This window comes from Orcinus orca, chromosome 7 (assembly GCF_937001465.1).
Source record: "Orcinus orca chromosome 7, mOrcOrc1.1, whole genome shotgun sequence".
In the NCBI taxonomy this organism is placed as follows: domain Eukaryota; kingdom Metazoa; phylum Chordata; class Mammalia; order Artiodactyla; family Delphinidae; genus Orcinus; species Orcinus orca.
Genome location: NC_064565.1, coordinates 34,017,559 through 34,042,125, shown reverse-complemented (window position 1 = coordinate 34,042,125; position 24,567 = coordinate 34,017,559). Strand labels below are relative to the sequence as shown.

The 24,567-nt window shown below is 36.1% G+C and overlaps 1 protein-coding gene and 1 long non-coding RNA gene across 2 annotated transcripts in view; both read right to left on the bottom strand.

The window, feature by feature from the left end:
* Positions 1-24,567, bottom strand: part of ARHGAP15 (Rho GTPase activating protein 15) — a 621,798-nt gene that overhangs the window by 403,323 nt on the left and 193,908 nt on the right. The window lies entirely within an intron of this gene.
* Positions 606-24,567, bottom strand: part of LOC125964943 (uncharacterized) — a 39,403-nt gene continuing 15,441 nt past the window's right edge. The window contains exon 2 of the long non-coding RNA XR_007478270.1: positions 606-24,567. This exon is cut by the window's right edge and continues 13,669 nt beyond it. This is a non-coding gene — a long non-coding RNA (uncharacterized LOC125964943).

Below are 24,567 nucleotides of genomic sequence, written 5' to 3'. Positions count from 1 at the left end.
AGTCAGAAACCTACTAAGGCAAAATCCCCGAATCCTTAATGTAATGCAAAATTTGACATATTCGCCACCTAGAGCCTACAGAAGCAATGGCACACGCAGCCTCGAGAAACATTTTGCTACATTGCTTTGATTTATTTAATGCCTTCCCATTGCTCTACGGATAAATATCAAATCTTTAACTCAGCCTACAAAACCTTCCGAAGTCTGACGCCTTCCTCTCACCTCCCCAGCTTCCTATCCTGTCCCCCCTTCACTCCCAACACCTCCTCCCGCCCCCATAGCCAGACTGGCCTGCAGACAGCCTCACAAATGTGCCATGCTCACTGTTTCACAGCACTTCTGCACACACATAGCTCAGCCTGAGGTTCACTTCCAGCCTCTCCTACTCCACGGAGATCCACCTTCAGCCCATCAGGGAGCCTCCTCTGGCCTTGCTCACCAGATCAACACTTGCACAGTCCTGAATGGTGCTCTGGAGGTCTCTCCCATAACATTTTGCAGAGTGGCAGCTTCATAGATACTTAGGGAATGATTTACTTGTCTCGGTCGTAGTGATGTTTTCTAGGTTCACCACCATTTTTCCAGCATCCAGCCTAGGGCCAGTATTAAGTTCTTAATAAATATTGTGCAATGAAGAAAGAAAACCAAAATTTTAAAAGAATTTGAAAGAGAAAGCAAAAAGTCTTCTTTAAATACAAAATAAGCTGTTAGAATGTCACACATGTTATTTTCTAATACTTAGAAGAATACTTTGGGGACTTCCCTGGTGTCACAGTGGTTACGAATCTGCCTGCCAATGCAGGGGACACGGGTTTGATCCCTGGTCTGGGAAGATCTCACATGCCACAGAGCAACTAAGGCCATGTGCCACAACTAGTGAACCTGAGCTTTCGAGCCCGTGAGTCACAACTACTGAGCCAGCACGCCACAACTACTGAAGCTTATGTGCCTAGAGCCTGTGCTCCACAACAAGAGAAGCCACCACAATGAGAAGCATGAGCACCGCGACGAAGAGTAGCCCCCACTTGCCACAACTAGAGAAAGCCTGCCTGCAGCAACAAAGACCCAACGCAGCCAAAAAATAAATAAAATTTATATTAAAAAAAAGAGTACTTTTAAAACTCTGCCTCACTGTGTTCCACGGTTTTATTCTAAATTCCCAGGGGCCTACTTGGGTTGTTCCCTGGGGCCTCCTATACCCATGTCCCCACCAACCAAACAAAGCCATCCTCTCTTGGTATTTTTTTTACTGCATTTTCTTTATTGCACAATGCATGAGTGAAGGATTGAGAGGATAGAAATAATTTGAAAATCAGTGATATAGGATACAATCATATAATGATCAATTATTTTATTTTTAAATATCATAACAAGGGCAAGCTGTCCTGGGTAAACTTTGTTAGGTTACATAATTTTCAACTCTCCAAACTCTATTCCCAATCTAAGTCATGCTCTCACACATTCATACATGTCAGAAAACACAGATATCATCATCTATTCGTGGCTGTCTCTATCATCTATCTTTCCCCTCATAAACGTAGGTCCTTTAGTGGTTCCTCTAATACCCAGAGGAAAACATCCAAGTCTATGGCATAACATTTAAAAACTCTATCATTATTTTCACTTACCATTCCTGCTTCCCTCCCCTCCCCTTGAGCTTTATATATGAATCATGAAACATATCATAATTTTTCCTATGCCTGTGTACTTGCCATCCTGTCTTTTTGGAATGTATTTTCTCTGCCTGAATAATTTGTTCAATTGCTTCATGAACTAGCTCAAATATTACCATTTGCTTTTCCCAGTCTGGATAATTTACCCAAACCCCTACCACATGCACCCACAGGACTCTATGGTTTCCACCTCACCATAGGCCTTAACACATTGTTTGATAACAAGTATGGTTCTTGTTTACTTTCGGGTCTGTCTTCCCTGCCTAGGTATCTCCTTAAATACAGATTCTGCATTTCTCAGCTCTGTTCCTACTTCCTAGGTTACTGCTTGACATACTAAATGTACCCTGAATGAGTAGAAGAAACGTTCCAATCATTTTGAACAGTTCCTTGGCATTTAAACCTTTAATATTTATGGTATCAACTCACTGTGAGATTCCCCAAACTGTGTACCACAGAGAAATTAGCTGAATCCCAAACAAAATCATGCATGCACGGTGCCTATTGCCCACATATACCGTTTAGCTGGTTAGAGAGTCCAGTCAACTGCTCTGATTTGGCATCTAACCATTTTGTCATTTTTATTTTAAATAATATTTTATTATGACAACAATTATCAAGAGGGTTTTCAATTCTTGTGAAATATACAGAGAATTCTGTGGACTTTTTTTAATTTAGAAAGTTGAAGAACAAAGAAAGTGATTTTCTCACTGCACAGCGAATCAGGGTTGGTGCTGGTATAGGTCAAGATCAGTATTTCTCAAAGTATGTTCCAAGACTCACCAGTCCCTTGAGGTTCTGAACAAAAATGTTCATCATGAGATCTGCTTGGGAACACTGCATTCCTGGCCCTGCATGGAGGTTTGTAGTGTACACTAGAATCCTTAAAGCCCTGAGAAATTCTTCAGTAAAAAAAGCCTATTTATCTTTATTTAGCTCAGCATATCCAAACTCATTTGCTTGTGGAGCTCTACGGACATTTTAGGTACTCAGTGTGGAAAAAGCTAAACTTGATCTTCACATTCTCAACCCAGTACATGCCTTTTAATTACAGTGGTACATGTACATGCAAAGTAGAGAACTGAAACAATTATTTGGTATATCATTTTTACCAGGAAGGGTCTATATAATTGAGAACAAATAATTTTAGATCCTTTTTTGCTTATTCTTTGGTATGAAATATATAACTGTTTAATTTTTTTCCTCCATGGTAATTAGGCATAAAATAAATAATCACTCCTTGGCAATGTGTTTCATAATGGAATAAATCACATTATTATTAACATCATAGTGTCTTTCCTACACTGTTATTAAAATTTGGTAATCTTGCTTTACATCTTATCACTATTACCACACCAGAGCAGCAGGTTACAGTAGTTATTTTAATAGCATGAATCGTAAGTTAAACTTAGAATTTACCACCTCATGCTTCCTAATCTTCAAGTTGATTTTCGTGTGTGTGCACACACAGACATATACACACACACACACAATCAAGAAGCCTAAACTAGGGACTTCCCTGGTGGCACAGTGGTTAAGAATCCACCTACCAATGCAGGGGACACGGGTTCAAGCCCTGGTCCGGGAAGATCCCACATGCCGTGGAGCAACTAAGCCTGTGCACCACAACTACTGAGCCCACATACCACAACTACTGAAACCCACATGCCTAGAGCCCGTGCTCTGCAACAAGAGAAGCCACTGCAATGAGAAGCCCTCACACCTCAGTGAAGAGTAGACCCTGCTCGCCGCAACTAGAGAAAGCCCGTGCGCAGCAATGAAGACCCAACACAGCCCCCCAAAAAAAACAAAGAAAGAAAATTATTAAAAAAAAAGAAGGCTAAACTAAAAATTCATAAATAGCTTATAAGACAAACACAAATTTTTGCTGAATGGACACGTATGTATGCAGTAGTTGGCATCTAACAGTTGAGACCCCTGTGAGTCATGTAAGATTCAACTCAGAAAAAGCAGAAAATATGTAACTATCATCTTTGGAAAACTCTATGTTCAGAAAAAAATTATTTTCTGAAAGGACTGGTGTTTCCTTATTTGTAATGCAAAACAAATTAAAACCAAAGAAAAAAGTCTTACCACCTTTCTTACCACCTTAAGAAAAATTATAGAGATCTGTGGTTGTCAATTTACCAACAAATACGAGTATATTTTCTCCATGAATTCAACTGATATTACTTCGGTATGGTCTATGCTGCAAATGTACAAGTGGAAGCTACAACTTGGCTACTGCTTGATAAGTAGCAAAAGATGCAAGTATCTGAACACTTAGGTTGTCACCTTAAAACAAACTGTCACACATTTTTCTTCACACATTTGAAACCCAACTTATCAACCTTAACAAGTGTTGTTATCAAAAGAATTTTGGTGCCTTTGTTCTTTCCCTTTTGCAAGTAAATTACACTTTTAGGATTTATTAAGACAAGAAACAAGTTTTGAATAGCAGGTCAAAACTCTCTACGGAAAAATTCTCATTACTTTCTAGCCCGAAGCAGTGTTTACCACCCAACGTATCCATCTTTTTCCTGTTTCTTCTATATTTCCCGAATCTTGTTTCTGTGCCTAATGCTATAACATTGCCGCAGTTTGTTCAAAGCAACACTCTTATTTTTGCTCTTAGCCGGTGCTATACAAACCCTGATCAATTATTGAAGTAGAAGCCCTGAAGTAACACAACCATTACTGCAGCAGGCGGATAAAAATGGAACACTTTCAGCTGCAGTATATTTACTTTTGAGATCAGTAAACAAACTAACAAGTTAAACTACCTTGTCTTTCACTTTGCTCGATGTACTAATATTTCCTGCTTTCTTCCAAGTCCTTTTCTTCAGAAAGCAAGCCTTCATAAAGTCCAGTTTCTTTCTGGAATTGTGATAACCTTAACATTTGTGCAAAAGAGCTCGGTAACAGGGACACGACGGGCTGAAATGAGTTAGTATAGACACGTCCTGCCAAGAGCCACTTGGTATTTTACAAAGTTCGTCAGTGTGTCATCTTCATACAGTAATAACACCGCAAAGATTACATGATGATATTTAAAACAACAAACGGTATCACTGAGGAAAGTGTTCATTAAAGCTTTTCAGAAAAGTCAAATTAGAGGTGGAGAAAATTTCTCATGAAGAGCAACTGCTAATCACATTTGGACTTTTTTTGCTGTCCCCTCTGCTGCTTACTCCATTATTTACAAAGCATTCCCCAAGATGCTATAATTTTATTTTTTAAACAGCTCCCTTATTTAATTATACAGAATATATCTGATCAGGTTGCCAGTGAAGGCTGCAAGTATTCATCTTCTGATAATGCTAACTTGCATCTGCCGCCTCAATACGATGGTGTACTTTTTTCTTTTTTTCATTTTAAATGTCTGTTCAGGGTTTTAAGGACTACATGATCGTGAAGATAACTGGAAATGTTCCAAGGTTTTTCTATGTACTGTGCAGTCGAAACCAAAATTAGTAGTTATACTCCAGAACTAATAATATTTGACATTTATTCTTATCATTGCCTGAAGTTTGGGTAGAGAGTTCCGGCAAGTTTGTGAAAAGTAGCTAAGGACAATGTAAGAAATTGTTCTAAAGTGTGATGTATCTGCAACACACTCTTAGCTCCTCTTTTCCAGCCAAGCAAATAAAAGCAATCTGCATAACCTCTCAGCACCAAAGGTGAGCACATTATGAAAAACACTTTTATGAATTCATAAGTATGTCATCAAAGCCACTTGAAGCACTTTGATATGTGAATAGAAAAAGCCATGAATAAAAAGGCCATATGCATTTGGAAGCTTTCATAATTTAGGAGAGTTTATCGCAATGTCTTGTTATGAAGTGATGTTCATCTTTTCCCTCATATACTCTTCATTTGTGAATAGGCCTATTAGATACAATACAAAGCATAAAATGCCTCAACTGAAATATATGACAGATAAGGATCTTATCAAACATTTTTAAAATATGAGGACATTTGTACCTCTAGCATTATGAAAGGCAGTTATATCTCACCATCAGGACAACCAAAGGAAGACTTTTTTATTTATTCCAGGCTGTCGTTAGTGAGTAGACAACAATGTCACATTATTATTAGTTCCCTTTCCTTCACTCATTTCAAAGAGAAGAAATAATGTATTTGTACGCCCAGTTCCTAGAACATCCATTTCTTTGTTTGAATTGATATTGTGATCTACGCATGGCATATATAAAGGAAGGGGAGGGGTATTTTCTATTTATACACTAGGTTGTCTGAAAGAGAAGTGTACCATTTATTGACTCAAACATCTGCATTATTATTCTTAGGGCTTCGTGGCAGACAGCTCATGAAAGGTAGCTTGTACGACAAGAAACATAATTTGGAGAAAGTACAGAAAGGACTTTCTAGAAATGTATGCTTTGTGAAACTGTTCTTTATTTAACATGGCTCTCGATAATGGAAACAGGCTGACTGAATTTATGAGATGTGAAGCTTATGTCTTATAATGATTAACATTAGAATCACAATTTAAACTTGAGGTTAGATTTAAGAAATGATATTAACCCTTCCTCTACCTCTACTGGGTATCTTCCTCTCAAGATACCCAGTCATCTCCCTTTTTACTCCAAAAGATGGTCTTAGCCTTTCTAAAGTGGCTACACATTTCAAGCTCTTTCCTCATGTACTTCTTAAGGGTATTTGTTGTTGTTGTTTTAGTATCAACAGTATTCCTCTCAGAAAGTTTAGCTTGATGACTGAAGGGAGACTAGTCTATGTAATCCTTGCTTAGACTTTCACTATTTCCTCATTTTTTCATATATTATTTTATTAAAGGAAAAATCAAAACCATTTTATTGAGTGATTACTATGCATTATGTACTCTGCTGGATTTTGACAAAACAAATAACGCACAAGACACTGTTCCTGTTCTGAGGATAGTCTAGCAGAGGAGACACGCAAAGAGATATTTATAGTTAAGTTCCAGAAAAGAGATAACTAGGCCCATGGTACCCTAATGGCCTCAAGAAGGTATGGTTCCTTTTACAAAAGAGGAAGGTTGGGAAGAAGAGGGGGGTGGGGGCGGGAGGGGAGGAGCTTTTACAAAGGGATCTTAAAGGTAATCAGTGCACAATAGTCACAGAAATAGAACACAATGGGGACTTCCCTGAAGGTCCAGTGGTTAAGACTCCACGATCCCAATGCAGGGGTCCCGGGTTCTATCCCTGGCCAGGGAAGTAGATCCCGCTTGCCATAATGGAGATCCCGCGTACTGCAACTAAGACCCGGCACAGCCAAATAAATAAATAAATAAATAAAATATTTTTTAAAAGCCTTCTGCATTAAAAAAAAAATAGAACATAATGAAAAACTATATTGCTAACATGTAATTCTCAGGGGAAAAATATGTTTGTTATGTACTGGAATCATGTAAAAGACAAACGACTCTGGTTTATGACTGGGTTCATAGTTAGCAAAACTTCATATACATCTGATCCTCCTAGCAGCCTCTCCTGCAGATATAATTTCTGTCCTTATTGAGCAGAAATAAATGAATAAATGATAAACTCAAAGATCCATATCTAATTAAGGACAGAATGAGGACATCAAATTCAACTCAAACCAAAGAAATGATATTTTTAGGGAGAAAGTGACATAGATTAGCAATAGTTACTTGAACATCCTCATAAAAAAACTTAAAAGAGTATGTATACAACTTAGGCTACTTATCTTTAATGTGCAAAATAAATACTTTCTCTATGGACATCCAAATTGATGTGGGGACATTGACAGTTACCAAACATATTACTTTAGAAATAGAAAATTACAACTCATCCTGTGTTTATTTATTGCCTAGGAGTTTTCCAATATATCACTGATGGAGAAATGAAACCTTGAGGACAAACTGAAATTAGAAAAAAATCATAATTCTATTTGAGTAATATGTTGAAATTGCATAAACAGTGTAGCAATATTGTGCATATGCTACTTCAAAACTCTGAAGGCCTGAATCACTAGGTTTATTTGCCCTCATACAATATCACCAAGATCCTGAAAAAGAAACTTTACTCAACTAAAGTGATAGAGACTTAGGAATCATACATGGCTACTTATGAAATACTCATAAATTTAACACACATATGACCATGGATATGTCATATATTTGTCTTATACAGTGCTACTTGAGAGTTTATTTCTATTATGCAAATTTATTTATATGCTAAAATTTGATGGGAAATGGTAGCATAGTAGAAAAATATATCTATAAAAATCTCTTAGGCAGGGGCATTGAAATATTAACATTGTATTACATTATTTATACTTTATAGATCTTGTAGGCCAAAGTTTACTTAAACTCTTCTCTTTTACCGTGGACAAATAGACACTCAACTTCAAAGTTTAATGTCAACTTTCTTTTTTTTCCTCCTGGAATCATTCTTAAACACCAAGCAGTTTCCTTTAAAATATGTTCTTTCATAATTTTGTAGAGTGGTTCCACAACTTTGGTGAAAGTTCTGTCATTAAAACTTTAAGATAGAGATGTTGCTGCTAAATTAGGCATGTGTTCTGTGCATGTGTAAATAAATAATCAGTGTAAGATATATATGTGGATATACATAACATATATAATTGACAAGTTTTATAGTATACTAGACATTACTTTATGTATTAGTATTAGTACTTATTTTAGTAAAAATGTGTTTATTTTCTATGACAGTCTAACAAACTGGCACCAACTTAGCAGTTCAAAACAATATACATTTCTTATTTCACAGTTCCCATGGGTCAGGAGTTCAGACACAAGCTGGCTGAGTCGTCTCTTCAGGACTGCACAGGTTCTAATCTAGGTGTCAGATGGGGTTGCTATCTCTTCCGAGGCTAAGGAGTCCTCTTTCAAGCTCATGTTGTGCTTGGCAGAATTCACTTTCTTATGGCTGTTGGGCTAAGGCCCCTAGCTCCTAGAGACGGCTCCTCTCCATACACAATTCACCGCATGGCTGTGTGCTTCTGCAAGGCTAGTTGGAGATTATCACTAACATGTAAAACCTCTTTTAGAGGGCTCACCTCATTAAATGAGGTCCACCCAGGATAATCTCCTTTTGATTAATTTAAAGTCAACTGCTTCAAGACCTTAATTATATCTGCACAATCTGTTCACCATTACCATAAAACATAACCAAATCGAGGTAGTGACATCATCATCTTTGCCCTATAATGTAACCTATCATGGGTGTAATATCAGTGGCAAAGATCATGGGGCCCTCTTTGAATCTGCCTATCATACCTTACTGAGCATGGTAAAGCTACTGCTTAAACATTGGTGAGGACAAGTTTGTATTATTCAGCAATCATGGACAAACTTAGAGCAAATAATTGTACAAAACACATTGATAAGTTGCTTTCATTTAAATACTATAGGGGAGATAAGTCAGGAATGCATACACTCATGAATAATATTGGAAAATAATCTATGATTAAAAGTCAAAATGAATGGCATGGACAATAACTCAGGAAATTGATTAGAGCTTATTTGAAATGAGCTCTAACTGTTGGAGAAAGCCCCACTAAAGAAGAGATTTAGGCTGGATTCTAAAAGATAAGAAAGGTCTGGGTGAACAGACAGAGAAGAGAGGTTCAGTTTATACAGCTGTTTAACATTCTTTCTTAACAGTGTAGTGTAAAGCCAGGCAGATAAGAGTTTGAATTCTAGTCTGTCAATGCATAGCTGTGTGGCTTTGGGTAAGGTATTTGAACTCTCTGAACTTCCATTTCCCTCACTTATAAAAATGGAAGTAAAAATGCTTACTTCATAGGTGTTAGAGAAGAGAAAAGCAAATATCTGGATTGCTTACTCATAGGATCACAGAAAGAATATAGAAACAAAAAATATTAAAAGAGAAAAGGACTTTAAAAATTGTAAAGTGCCAAAATAATGTAGGCCACTCATGTCATAAGTTCCCCAGTGATGTTTTCTCATTAGTTAAATATCTCTGATTTATTGCCTTACTGTATTTGATATAATAAATGTATAAGCAACTTCAAGACCATTCTGAAACAAGGAAGTTAGAAATAAACAGACAAATAAATAATAAAATTAGCCTTTTGACTGAGAACTTTTATAATTTAATACCATGAAAGTAAAAAAAAAAAAAAAGGTGGAAATTTCAGGAACATGAAGGTCAGTATGGATGATATTTAGGAAAGGAATTTGCTTTTGTTTTCTTTTTCATTTGTCACAATTCTTATTAGTGATTGTTTTTGATGTTTAAGTAATAGTAGATGTAATAAATTTTATTGAATAAGTGCACTGTATTTGGAAACCAGTGACTTAAATATTAAAAGTGTGTCTAAAATGAAAGAAAGCACTGTATTACAGCTATGCCTCCCACTGAATTAGAAACTCAAAGTGATTTTTTCTTATGTAAGTATACACAGCTCAAGGTCTCCAAATAAAGGATTTAATGTCTCTAAGTGATTAATTTGGCTTGTAAGCATCCAAAGTTTTAATTCATACTTTATATTTTTGGTAAAGAAGAACAACCAAAATAAAAAACTAGATTTCAACCTTGGATTTCAAACATATCTTCTACTTCATAATCATGTAAGTAAGGTGACATGGGAGGACTCTGGGAATATTTATTGAATTGTGAAAGAAGAAATCTGACAAACAATATACTTAATCATTTTCCATTTATCATCATCACCCTGTGACAGGATATAAAAACAATTGTACTAAAATGAGGTGTTTTGTTGAGGATGAGGCTCTAGAGTATTAAAAAAAAAAGATTTATATTTGAGTAAATAAAATTCTGCTGGAACCAGAAATTGAAGAGTATTTGAAGAAAATGCTCTGAACTATGGTAACTGATTATTCCTCATTTATAATGTCTGTTTCAAGCTGTCTTGAACATACGGTCCAAGAAATTTTGAGTCGAGACAATATACAGCTAGGGAGATACACCAACTTTTCACTTAACTACATGTGAAATGAATTTTCAAAGTTGTCTAGGTAAACTGAAACTGGTATATATTTAGCTGGCTTTCCTCTTTGATAGTCATATCTCTGAACAATGTGAAAAGATGAGATTCATAAGAAATAATAAAGCCTTGAGATTGACTAGTAAGTGTTCTTCAGCCACGACTTCTAACCTATTGTGCACATGCTGGAGAATGAATCTAATTTTGAATATTCATTATAATCATGTTTTTAAAAAAAATACATTTTAATGTCACATAGAAACAAAAGCTGTTCACGGGCCACAGCCTAGTCACTTAGGTTTACCACAGAGTGATGAAAATTCATCAAAATGTCAAGAGATCTGTATTTACCAAGTTTGATGAAGAAAATCTGACAAATACTATTTAAGATAAGTGGCATTTTTTTCTAATTGTTTTCATATGGATGAATGAAAATCAAGTGCCCTGTTACTTTGATGAAATGCTAAATTGCTTAAAAATTCATTTTTACACAATGGACCAGCATACATACTGAATGTAAGATTATCGTTTCGAAACCAAAATGTATAGATTTTTCTCAGCTAAGCTTGTACAGTACAGAAGAGAAAGCACAAGTGAATGTTTAAACCTGAACTAACAGTTTTACTCTCCCTGCATTTCCTCATTAAAAAGCAAAACAAATAAGTATTAGGTTACAAAGTAGTATTTCTGCCATGAAGAGTACCTCAGACTTTCTACATTGGTGGCAGTCCATCAAGGACAAACATAAATCATTTTAGCAGGTAATTCACCTCCGGAATTAAGTATGTAAACACTGAAAGAAAGCCACAGACTATTTTTCCAGTCCATGCAGGTTGTGTTATAATTCAAAGAAAGAAAAAAATATGCTAGGAAAACAAAATACAAGACAGACAAATATTAGCGTTAGTAGATGTTATAACTAAGGAAAGCAGTGATCAAATGCTAATCTGTGTTCTCCCTGTAATTTTATGTGTGGGTGTGTTTTTGCATACATGGTGTTAATAATGCAATTTAAAAGCAAAGAACCACAGACCAAACTAATAAGCGGTAGAGCTGAGATTTGAAACCCAGGTGCATGTGATGACATAGCACATGGCCTTGGCCTCTCCTCCATGCTTATATCTCTTCATACAGTCTTTCCAAAGGAAATTATAAAACCTTTTAAGGAAATCCTAAGACTTGAAATTTATTGATCTATGATCCATCATCTGCCGATCCTGAATTTTTTAAACTATAAAATTTATAATAAAACAGAATGAAAACAGTGACTCATTTCTGAGGTAAGACTGATTTCCAATCTTAATATAGATTTTCTCACACTCATGGACATTTCATTCCTTTCTAAGATGTTTGCAGGTTTGCATGCTGAGCAAGAGCCATCATCAAACACTAGTCAATTCCTACATTCATAGACTCTTCCTTAGCTGTCTCAGGGTGATGCACATATCTAACTTCATCAATGTTAAAGATTTCTGAAGAAAGCTGTTTTTATGACCCCTTCATTAACCAATTCCAATGTTTCTGGTGAACAGCCTGTCATTTCAAAGCAAAAATAATTCTCATGTGTAACATAAACTTAGCCTATCTACATTCTTTGAACTAAAATACTTTTATAGCATGCAAGGAGGCACAATTAAAAATATACTGAAAAAACAAGCATCAACCAGGAGAGTCCCAGGCAAACTAGGAGGCACAGTCAGGGGAAGAGCAGGTGGGTACCATCCTTTACTCTTATGGCAGCAAATATTATTTCCAAAGTCAACTGATTTCCATTAGTCTAAGAGAGATTAAGTTGACTAATAACTACAGGTATAAACATTAAAAGATAAGGAATTAAATTCATATAATTGCAAATGGAAATATGTTGTTTACTTATAATGACATAAAACCTTCTCCTTAGCCATTCTTCCAGTTATCAGAACAAACATTTCACAAATGAATTCCTCCTTCTCCTCTATTCCAGTACCACATACAAGCATTGGGAAGCACAGACAGAAAGTAAACAAAAAATTCAGTGACAGCAATAATTAGTTTAGGCCTTGGGTTATTCTGTCCATAGTAATACTGACCTTCCGTTTTTCCCATTAGGTAACTTTAAGTTTAAAATGGGAAAGTTGCAAAACGTTTTTGATCTTCAAAATTCTAAATGAAAATATTTACTTTTGTGACTATTTACTATTATTCAATAATAGTAATAATATTACTATCATATTATTGTATTATTGTGTTGTATTTAGTAGGAAGTTCATAACTGCATTTTTAGATTAAATAATCACTATTCCATCAATTCTGCACTATTCATTTTACAAGTTACAAAAGTGGGCTATGCAGAGTTACAGAGCACATAACCTCATCTTTGATTGATCAAATTTTCAAATTTATGAATAAAAATAATACCTTAGGTAGTTAATTTATTAGCTTCTCTCTGCTAATAAAGCAGTCCCTTGTCACTTGAACAATGGATTTTCTTGGCTGAAGCAACATAGCCTCTCCTAAGTGCCTCACTCAGTCTGACAGAAAAAAAAAAATTGCATAGGAGACCAACCATCAGAGAGAGCCCAACCCTGGTACAGATCTGGAAGCCAAAAGGAGGGGGGGCATGGAACAGAGGGTTGAGTAGCCTTTTGGGATTAGACCAATAACACGGTAGAAATAAACTGCAGTGCACACATGCAGGAGAACGAAATTTTAGAAGGTGTAGAGTTTAGGGCAATTGAAAATGAGCATATAAATCTTAGCTAGAAAAGAAACAATGTCCTAAATAGAGTGATTAAGCTTCTACCTACTTTTAGAAGATACCGGTAAGTTCACTGTAACCCTAATAAGAAGACAACCATAGTGCATGTCTCTCTATATCCAATCTACACCTCTTCCTTTGGGGAAAATACCCTTCCCCCTCTCAGCCCATGGGATCCGAGCCCTTTTCCATATATGGGCACCGAGCCCAGGTCAGCAGAAAATTTCATTTCTCTGCCTATAGTTAGTGGTTCAGGGAAAGGCACATCATGACACAGCCAGGCCACTGAGAAGTCTTCTCAGGACTTTTATGCCAGAAGTTAGGGGAAACAGGCAATCTCTCCTACGCTAATTGCCTGTGTGCTGAGGTGCACATCAGTGTGAACCCTCTATAAGAGAAAACCTGTTTAGAAATAAAAACCCCAGACAACAAAAGAGGAGAGGGACAAAGCAGTCCATTCCTTCTTTGCTTACACAAGTTTGAGTTGAGTTTTTGTCACTTGCAACCTAAAGGGCCCTATCTATACTTCCCATGAATTAATGTTGGACTGAGGCACTTAAACTAAACATGCGTTTATACATTTTGCATAAACCTGAGCATCCTGGTTTGGATGCTTCGAAGCTTTTTTCCCTCTTATCTAAGTACACAAGATCTTCCTTCTGAGACTTTGTCCTTCTCCAGGAAAATGGTAATGGGCCCCCCAGAGCCAAGCGAGGCATCCAGCAACCCAGGCTATCCATTGTCATCCAAGTTTCTGGCTGTGGTTTCCTCCTACAGGGAGTGGAGGCTATTGAGCCCCGTGCAAAGGTCTTATATGGGAGCTGGTGCTGCACCCACATACAGCAAGCTCCTCTCACCAGGTAAATCTGTTACTTGTCAGGAGTTTGCTTCCTCTGTTGTATTATGACTCTAGAAATCCCTTTCTGTTTAAAGTCTCATTCCATTCACTTTAGTGCCCAACGCCCCATCCCCCCAAAAGACTGCAACTGTCCAATACAAAGTATGCACAACTCTTTTTTTTTTGCTCAGAGATAGTCCCCAGTTTTCCTTGCCTAGTCTCCCCTTTAACTCTTTGCTCTGATATTTTCTCCCAGAATAGCATCTTGTTGATTCATCTCTGAATCCCCTGCTTCTGCTCAGCCCAGTCAGATTCTACGGTCTTCCTTACTTCCTATTGCTCCCTCTCAGGGATTACCTACTATGCTGGAAGTCAAGTGACTTCCAGCATATCTTTGCCACAGATTTTCAGACCCTTCCCCAGTGCTGTGCTAGTATATGTTTATCATAGGGGATTCCCTGGCGTTCCAGTGGTTAGGACTCCGCGCTTTCACTGCTGAGGGCATGGGTTCAATCTCTGGTCGGGGAACTAAGATCCCACAAGTGGAGTGGCGGGGTCAAAAAAAAATGTATATCGAAGGCTCTGGGGAAAAGTCTTTATTTGTAGCATTCACTGATTTTCCTAGTGGGAATACTCCCACTGCCCATTTCAAGCTAACAAAGTGGTATCTCAGAATGCAGAGTTGGGAAGAGCTGTACATGGTCAGCTCTGCAGCCAGCTCCAGTCCACCAGCATCCTGGCCCCTCCTTTTTTCTGGTAGGAGGTAGTATATGGGAAGAGGGAATTGCTAAAGTTAAAGAATCCTAACCAGGTTTTGTATTTTATATTAGAAACATCTAAGTTTTGGTTATTGCCCACACAGTTTTAATTATCCTTCACTGGGTCCATCTGTCTCTCTATCTACTAAGAAGGGGTAAAGATGAGACAGAAGAGAGATTTCATGTTTGGTGCTATAAAAACACACATTTATAATAACATTTATTACAATACATTTCTGAAAAAAAATTGAGATAAGTTTAAAATGTTTACTTTTTATTGGCTAATCAATAGCAGGATTTAGTCTATTAAAAGTGACAGCTGAACACCATTTACTTTTCTACTGAACTCAGTATAACCTATGTAAAGTGTTTCTGACATAGCCTTTTCCTTCCTCTTTGAAATACTTGATTCCCAGTGGGTTATATATTTAGCTACCCACCTGTTATTTATTATTTTTGTTTACAGAAAACCGTGAGTGCACAGAACACATAAAAGGTCCTATAAGGATGAGTTTTCTAATCCAATTAGGAATACAATACCTTGGGCAACAGACAAAATGTGCAAAGAGATGGAAATAAGTTTCCAGACTGGGAAAAAGTTTCATAAAAGAGGGAGGAAAGAAGTATATATAGAAGAGAGTAATGGTTTAGGATACACAGAATAGGGGGACAGGAATTTATATTTTTATAAATATATTTTTAAAATATAATTTTAAAACAAAATAGGACCTGATTAAAAAAATACACTGGGAAACACAAGAAGGGAGTGAAAGGGACAAAAATGGAAATAAGAGAAATCAATCTAAAAGTATCAAAAATATATCATGGCAAATAAACAAATATTGGGCCAGGATATGAGATACAGTATTAGGATACATACTGTGGGGAGAACAGGTAACCATACACATATAAAGAAAGAGAAAGTTGTGGATTAGAAGAGACTGAGAGAAAAGTCAAGTTTACAGCTTCAACACTAAAAGATATTTCCATGCAGGTTTTCTGAACATGAACATCTGAAAGTGTATCGGTCAATGATTTAAAAGTGAAGTGCTTAGTAAGTGCAAATTAAGCAACACTCACTGATTTGATAAGCAATTATTGAGCCTTAACATTGTCAAGGCACTCTACTTGATTCTGGTGGGAAAGAAAGGACAACAGATATTTATATTAAGGTCCCACTCCGGCATGAAGACTGAGTCTTAACTTATACTTTGTCATTTACACCCTCATCACAATCTTTCAGGTCAATTTTAATATTCTCATTTTTGGTTAAGAAAACTGTTGTTTAGAAAGTGGAAACAATGAAATACAAAAGATTTGTGTGTATGAGGGGTTTCCCATTTGGCAAACAAATAAAAGGCACTTTGGAATCGAGGAAAAACTCTTGTCTCTTGTGTTGACTATTTGAAAGAAGCAAGGCTATGGTTTTTTTCTGAGAAGATGAGAATAAATTCCTTTTTTAAGATTTGTAATGGTAAGAACTGCTGCACTAAAATGTAGCCCAATGATTTGAGTCTTAAATCACTAGAAAATGATAATATCCTTGTCTCTGGAAGAACTTTTTTCTACACAGCTTATATTAGTACCCTCATAGCTCCTATTGTGCGAAAGTTCTTTGGTGTTTTTATGTGCCATAATAGTGATGAACAAGATGATAGCAATTGCTCATATAGTATTTTTCCTTGCTATGTGCTCTTCTAACATTTATGTATTATTAGCTCATTTAATACATTGTATTACCAATGTCACCTCTTAACCTAGGCTACTTTCCATGTACAATTGGGAATCTCTTAGCCAACCGTATCTCTGTGCAGCCTCTTCCCAATCCAGTTCATCCTGCACACTGCCTTTGCATGAATATTCCCAAACCATCATTCTGAACACATGACTATTTTCTCAAAAAACCTGTCTATAGAATAAAGTACAAATTCCTTACTTTCAGAGATAAAGCCACCATTAGCTGGTCACTGGTTATCTTTGTAACTAACTGTGGGTTCCACAGGTACTTTCACAGTTTCATGAATAATGTTCCATACATATCTTAACTCTAAAGCTCGCCATTTATGCTTCTGAAAATGCCATCACCATATTACCTGCTTATCAAAATGGTCTTCTTTCTTCCACATTCCACCACTGAACTCACCTTTTAACCCATGAAACACTTATTTTGTGTACTACAGGCCTCCCTATTTTCATTCATTTATTACTCAATTGCATTATGTCTTCAGAAGGCATATATTTTTGCATGCTATTCTCTAGAGTCTACCACAGTGACAAATATTAGGTGCTCAATAAGTATTTCTGATAATTATATAGCCTCACACACTGTGGACATCCTCGAATGCTAATTTCATTCAACATTCACTCAAGAATTATTTCTTCAGCCTCTGTTATTTATATGGTACTCTTCCAGGCACTGGTGGAAGAGAAAGACAAAGTCCCTGCCTTCTGGATCTTGTACTTTGGTGTGAAGACACTAGTTGATAATATGATATGATAATATGATATAATGTGCTTACAGAGAGTTATAAGGACAATAAAGAAAAATGTAAGATAGAGTCAGGGGTGGGGGAGAGAGAGAGAGAGACAAAGCCAGAGACAGAGACAGAGAGAGACTGAGAGAAAGAGAGAGATGAGGAGTCTAGTTTAACTGAAGTGTTCAGGAAAATTTTATTTGCGGTGTTACCATATGAGCAGACACGGGAAGTACATACGCTGTAATTATGTAAGATCAATTTGGGAGGAGAACAATAAACCCAAGGTCTTTAAAAAGTCACCGAGTTTAACAACTTATTGGAAAATACACTATAATAGGAATATAGGAAGCAGGGACACAATTGGGAAGTGATTTACTATAATCTAGACTGAAAATAATGGTGGAATTTGGACTGTATATTGAAGGTTGATGGACTGATTGTATTACACGTACAGCGAGTTTACATATTTAGAAACAGAACTGATCAGAGAATCTCATGTCATGGATCAGGGTCAGTAACTTACTTAGGAATTTTACTCAAATGCATATTCAAATCAACGTTGCCAAAAACTGGTATTTTCTTCCCAGTTTCAACTAGTTAGATTCTGCTGGAAAAAGTTAACTCCTGGTAAACTTGTATTGCCTCTGTGTACTTTAGCACATATTTTGGGATTGGGCATACAACTAGTGTTCAAGAAGCTCCCAAATTTTATTGTGCATTCAAATCACCTGAGAAACTTGTCAGAATATAGACTCTGATTGATTAGGTCTGGGGTGGCCTGGAATTCTGCGTTTGTAACAAGTTCTGGAACACCCCAATGCTGCCTGTTTGAGGACCACATTTATTAGATGATTGTTGAATGGATTTATTGGTTAATTGATTTACTAACTAAATTAGGAAGAAAGGCTAATGGTTAGAATTTTCATTAAATCATACCCTATTTGGGTCAATTTGAGTTGAAAATTACTTGATACATACAAATAAATGTTTAATATATATTTATTTCTTAGGGGATTAAGGTGATGCAGGTATGTATAACATGACTGTGGTCATTTTCTGGGTTACAAGTATTTAACAGAATAGATTTCAGTGGTCCTTTTTGGTGTTTATTTCTATAATGTTTGTTAGTATTATTCTGTAACTGTGGTTTGTAGTTAGTAGAAACCACAAGATGAGCGTAGTGTTGCTGCTGTTGTTTTCTATCCTGTACAGAAGCACCTGGGAAGCTTTTATAATATACAGAAAGTGTGTCCTACCACTTGACAATACAGTAAGTGTCCTGGTATCTAGATTTTAAAAAATTACCCCAGAAATTCTTATGTTTAGCTGTGTTTCGGAGCCACATGTATATTTAAGTAAGGAAGACAAAGAGTGTGTCATAATGAGCAGCTACTGACTCTGTTAAAGGACGCATGACTCCCTTCTCTTGGTCCTCATTGTTAACAATCAGGAATTTTCCACCTACTCTCAGGAGACTGCTCTTTTCCTCCTCTTTCACATTGCTTAATCCCAACTCAAAAGTCTTCCTCTGAGTTTTCCCTGTCTCTGTTTTCTAAAGAAATCCCCTGAGTGAGTTTGTGTCATCATGCACATTTTACCTTTACAGCAATAATCAGATTAAGCAATTATCTTATTGACTATGTTCACTTATTTAAGTATTTTTGTACCTTTCCCATTGGCAAGTAAACTCCATGTGGCTAGCTACTATTAATTTCCATCAACATCATATCTTCATGTTTAACTCAGTGCCTGATATTCAATAAAGGTTTGCTAAATGAAGTCATTCAGCTCTTCAGTTTTTCTCATCTGGATTACAACTATGTGTGTTTCTATGTGTGTATTCTTTTTCTCCTCACTTTCACTGCCATACAATTATCTGCCAGAATTTACATGAATACATTTTCCATCCATCCATCCATTTAATCATTTAACACTGAGTTATTAAACTTTCACTATAATACCTATGACTGTGATAAAGGCTAGAAAATAAGACTTATGTGGTCTTTGACACAGGAATATTACGATCTATTCATGGGTCATAATTAAACAGGCCAGTATAATATATTTGCCAAATATATTTTAGAATAAAAATTAAAAGAAAACCCTTTAAAGTGACAACATATCTAAAGAAAATTTGCTGATAAAAATATATTATTTTACAGAGATATAAAGCAGCATGGTAAAGCTAAAAGAATCAAGTTATGAACTTTGTAATTTACTAAATTGTATACTCCTTGAAGGCACAGGCAATGTCAGTGAATAGTTTGTAAACAGCATGGAAACTGAATTTTTAAAATATAAGATAGTTGACATCATGATCTGGTAGACTTCAATATTTCCAGGAATAAATAAACATCCCTGCAGATTCCTAAGGCAAAGTGATTTGCTCATTTGGGTATTTTATGCAGATTAGTTTTAAGTTCTTATTTAGACAGTTCATTTGACTCTATCACAGTGTGTGTACCTTTTTGGTTTTTGATGACAGTTGCTGCTAAACCTGAACTCTACATATCTAGCTACTCAAATGTTGATCACCAGTATCAAGTGGTGAGGAAAAAAATGGGTTTGCAATTACAGAGTTCCAGGCTGGGATTTTATTTTGGCCACTGCTCTGAGACTAGAGGAGAAGTTATTAACCTCTTTAGATTCCAGCTACCTATTCTGTGAAATGGAACAATAAGCCTAGGATTAGCAATAATTTATGGAGAGTATTTGGTGCTCATTAGCTGCTCAGTAAATGACAAGCTATTGTTATAATAATAATATCATGCTTCTAAGATAGATGATATAATAGAATGACTTAGGATGAATTACATTAATATAATTAAATTTTAAATGAAGTTTACCTCTTTCTAAAATATATTCTATAAATAAGATAGTAAATATAATACCTTGAGATATGTGTGTGTGTGTGTGTGTGTGTGTGTATATATATATATAAGCAACTATTTAAAATATGTATAAGGACATAAATGGTGACTATAAATTAATGGCATCTGTTAGTTACTTAAAGTTTTCCCTTTAAGTATCTGATATGTTGAACATTTACTTGCTTAGAAAAGTGATTAAGTGAAATATAATTGTTGCTGCAATAACTCTTTAATCTGTTCTAATCTGCAATCCTCTCTGAAGGATTAAACAAGCTCCCTAAAATGTAGGTGTATGTACATGTGTGTATGTGTGTGTATACACATATATACATGCATACAAATAAAATTATATACATATGTATTAGTCCATGGCAAAATGACACAGTTATTTTACCCATTGCACGTGTATGTTAAAGTAGGACATATCAGAGATATCAGTTTTTCATATTAATTGACTTGTCAAAGTGTTTTAACTAAGGACAGATGAATGGAACTGCATTGCAATGTCATTCATCACCTTGAACAATTTTCTTAAGAATTTCACATTGAATCTAAATCTCAAACACATTTTTCAAGGTCATTATCCTTTAAATGTTAAATGTTGAATTTTTTTTTTTTTTTGCGGTACGCGGGCCTCTCACTGTTGTGGCCTCTCCTGTTGCGGAGCACAGGCTCCGGACGCGCAGGCTCAGCAGCCATGGCTCACGGGCCCAGCTGCTCCGCAGCATGTGGGATCTTCCCGGACCGGGGCACGAACCCGTGTCCCCTGCATCGGCAGGCGGACTCTCAACCACTGTGCCACCAGGGAAGCCCCAATGTTGAATATTTTGCATTAAAATCTAGATCTAATTCATTCAAGTTGTTTTAGAGGTAGCAATGTATTTCTGTAACTATCTTCAGGGAAATTTAAGAGATTTATAGAGAAGCTTCTGAGAATCTTTTTTCCCCTCTCTTAAAGACCAGGAAGTTTGGTTTATTCTTGAGGCATCTTATTAGCTGAAAAAAAAACTGATTTTATTCCAATTCTGTACCAGTAAGTCTCTTCCAAACTTTGAGACCTGACCAACTCCCTGTAGGATAATGTGCTTCTGAACTTTGCCAAGAGCTTGAGTAGTGATGGAGGCCTTTCCACTTCAAAGGTACGTCACAGCCATTTGCTTATGCTCTGTGCAGTGAAATAACTGTCTAGTTCTGATAAGAGTTAATTGTAAAGGTGAGTTATTTGGAAACTCTTTTCTAGCTTAAAATGTCATCTAGCATTTTTTGGATGAGGTAATTTGTTAATTAAAAATAAAATAAAATTCACGTATGTTAAAGTATTATAAAAGATTGGTTTCCTCCTTAGCAGAATGTAGGCTCTGGCAGAAATACGGTTTCAGGTGTGGGTGTAGGAGGGGAACCAAACTTGGATGAAACAGGATTTTATCTTCCTGGGGTGGGCTGCCAGTTAAATTTCTGCAAATAGCAATGTCATAAAGCATGATTTTAGAGAAAGACCATGTGCTTTCTAGAGTAGCAATTGGGAGAAAAACAACAAAATTATAAGGAGGCTAAATGTAAAAAGCGAGCTCTCTCCTCATCCACCTGGAGTCTTGCAAAATAAAATTGCATTTAAAAAATATGCTTTATACAATACCTTTTCAAAATCAGAGTATAACCACATGAATCTTAAAAGTTCCAAGAGCGCCTGCTTGGTGAACTCTGCTCTCACGGCACTAGGATATAAAGGTTAATTAAAGAAACAAGTTCTCCATTTCCCAAATGTGGCTAAGGAAGACACATTAGCAAAGCCATATACAAAGCTGAACAGCAATTAGAGAGAATCAAAAAACAGACACACAAAATGGAACCTTTGGCAAACCTAAAGACAGACTACCTCAGCATCTGTCGTTATGTTACAAACATCGAAAAAACCTTACGTTTCCGATTTTTGCTTCTTGTTCCACCAACCTACCCTGCCACACATACACATTCTTTGCCTCCACATTCCCCTGTAGCAGGGTTTTGTAGGAAATTGAAATGAAAAGAGTTACTGTGAAAGGATATCATCTGAGGTGAGAGAAGGGAAATGACCCTGTTGGAATAATGAAGAACAGTATGAGAAATAAAGAAAATCAAGGTTTAGTGGAAAATAGAAGTAGTTTGTCCATTAAGAGGTTGAGATACAAGAGGTGGGAGGCACTTGACTTTATATCCATAAAATTCCTGGCATCGTTACCTTGCTTTTCTTTGACAAACAGTCAATGGTCCTCTGGGTGCTTCATGTGAGTCAGTCATTCTTCAAACTGTAATTCAGTGAACTTCCTATTTATTTATTGTCTGTCTTCCATACACTATACCACCCAGGCTAAGTTTTTCTTTTTTTCTCTTTCATTTGTCAGTATTTTTTTAACTCTCCTGAGTCATTTTTAACATACAGTTAGGAATTTTTCCAGCCACTTGAAAATTCTATACTCTTTTCCTGCCATTTAAAATACAGTATTACAGTAAATCACTGCTACTAGGAAGAACATCCTGACTTGATCAGTGCAACCATGGTGTAAAGTGTGATAGACAGAATTCAAACACTAAGAGGACAGTCTCTAGTTTTCATACACCATCCTTTAGTTAAAGATAAGTAGTAGATTAACTGCATTTAAGACATCAGAAATATATTTGTATATATTGGGTATTACTAATTTTTTAACTATGACAATTTCACACAGAAACCCTTTTGTTGGAAACTGAATTTCTCATGTAATAATTAGCTGTGGAATATTACCCCAAACAGGTGTCTGTAGCCTGTCAAAGTCAGAACAGGTGATTTAGAATTAGCGTATTAAAAGAACTGTGAATTAGCGAAGCAAAAACGTGTTAATTTCTTGTTCCATCTGTTAATATGAATTCACTGCCAAATATTTTACTTTGTAGAACTGTGCTGGGATTGGCAAGAACATACACTATAAAAAAAGTTTAAAGGCTTGAATGTTTAAAAATCATGACATACGTTACTGCAAAAATAACTTCTACATTTTGAGCATGCTTTTTTTCTTTTTTATCTTTGAAAAAAATAACTGCAGAGATTGCCATATAATATAGAAAGTTAACTAAAGAAAACATACGATCAAATGTTAGACCTTTAAAACAAAAATTGGAAGAAAATGTTATTCAAGAATGTTTGATTATAAATGAAGACTAATTCTTCAGTGCTACTTCTCAGATGTATCTGAGAACTACTTTGAATTGCTGAAAGATATAGAGAAAATATCTGCTGCTACCACACAGCTCATATCCTATAATATCCTCTTACACAGAGATGCCATTATAGAAAGAGAGATCATTTTTTCTCCCTAAATACTGTAATCCTTTAAAAGATTATGGTGCAATTTAGGTCACTAAACCACAATCTCTGTATAATACCTAAATCTATTCTTCGTTAGCTTAGTTTCACTCCTTCCCCCAAATTTTCCTTGCATGGATAAAATCAAAATACATTATACCTTTAACTCCATATGCATGTGTGTATTTGTGTGTGCTGGTGGTAGCAGTAGAGGGTAGGGAGCAGGAAAAGAGGAAAGGCCCATAATAAAATAGAAAACAATTTGTATGGGTATCCCCGTTCCAAAATACGAGGAACTTGTTCTTTAACTGGACATATTTTTATTCTGAAAACCTTGAGAGAGCTTAGAGCTACTGAACTATTGAACCTGTTTACCATCTTTGGATCTCTTTTCTTTGCCAGCAGATCCTTGGGAAAAGAAAGGAACCTGAAGTGAATTGAAATTTCTGAGCTTAGACATATGCTAAGAGTACAGTTAACTTGAGTTACTTTTTCCATGCTGCTGAATTGGGTCCTGAATGAGGCAGTTTTGTGACTTAAACATTTCACTAATTTTCCTTCCTTGCACATTTAAAAAACAAACCACACTCTCCCATATTGCTGTTTGGGTTTTAACCGAGTGAAGGCATGCACACCCAATTACTATAAGCACTTTAAGTAAAGCTTAAAGATATGCAGCATGTTCTTAACTGCAAATGATATGATAGGTAGTGTCTTTCCTCTCTAGTTTTATGTCACATCCAAGAGATTAATCCTCTCATGAATCATCCATAATGACTAGAATAATTTGGGGAACTGAATGAAATTTTTCAAATTATTTATATCATGAGCTCACAAGAACATGAATGGTGGGTTATGCAAACACAAACCACGCTTACAAAAGATAAATATGAAGAAGGGAGGGTGAGGGTTAAGTTTATATTTCTGAAACTGGACT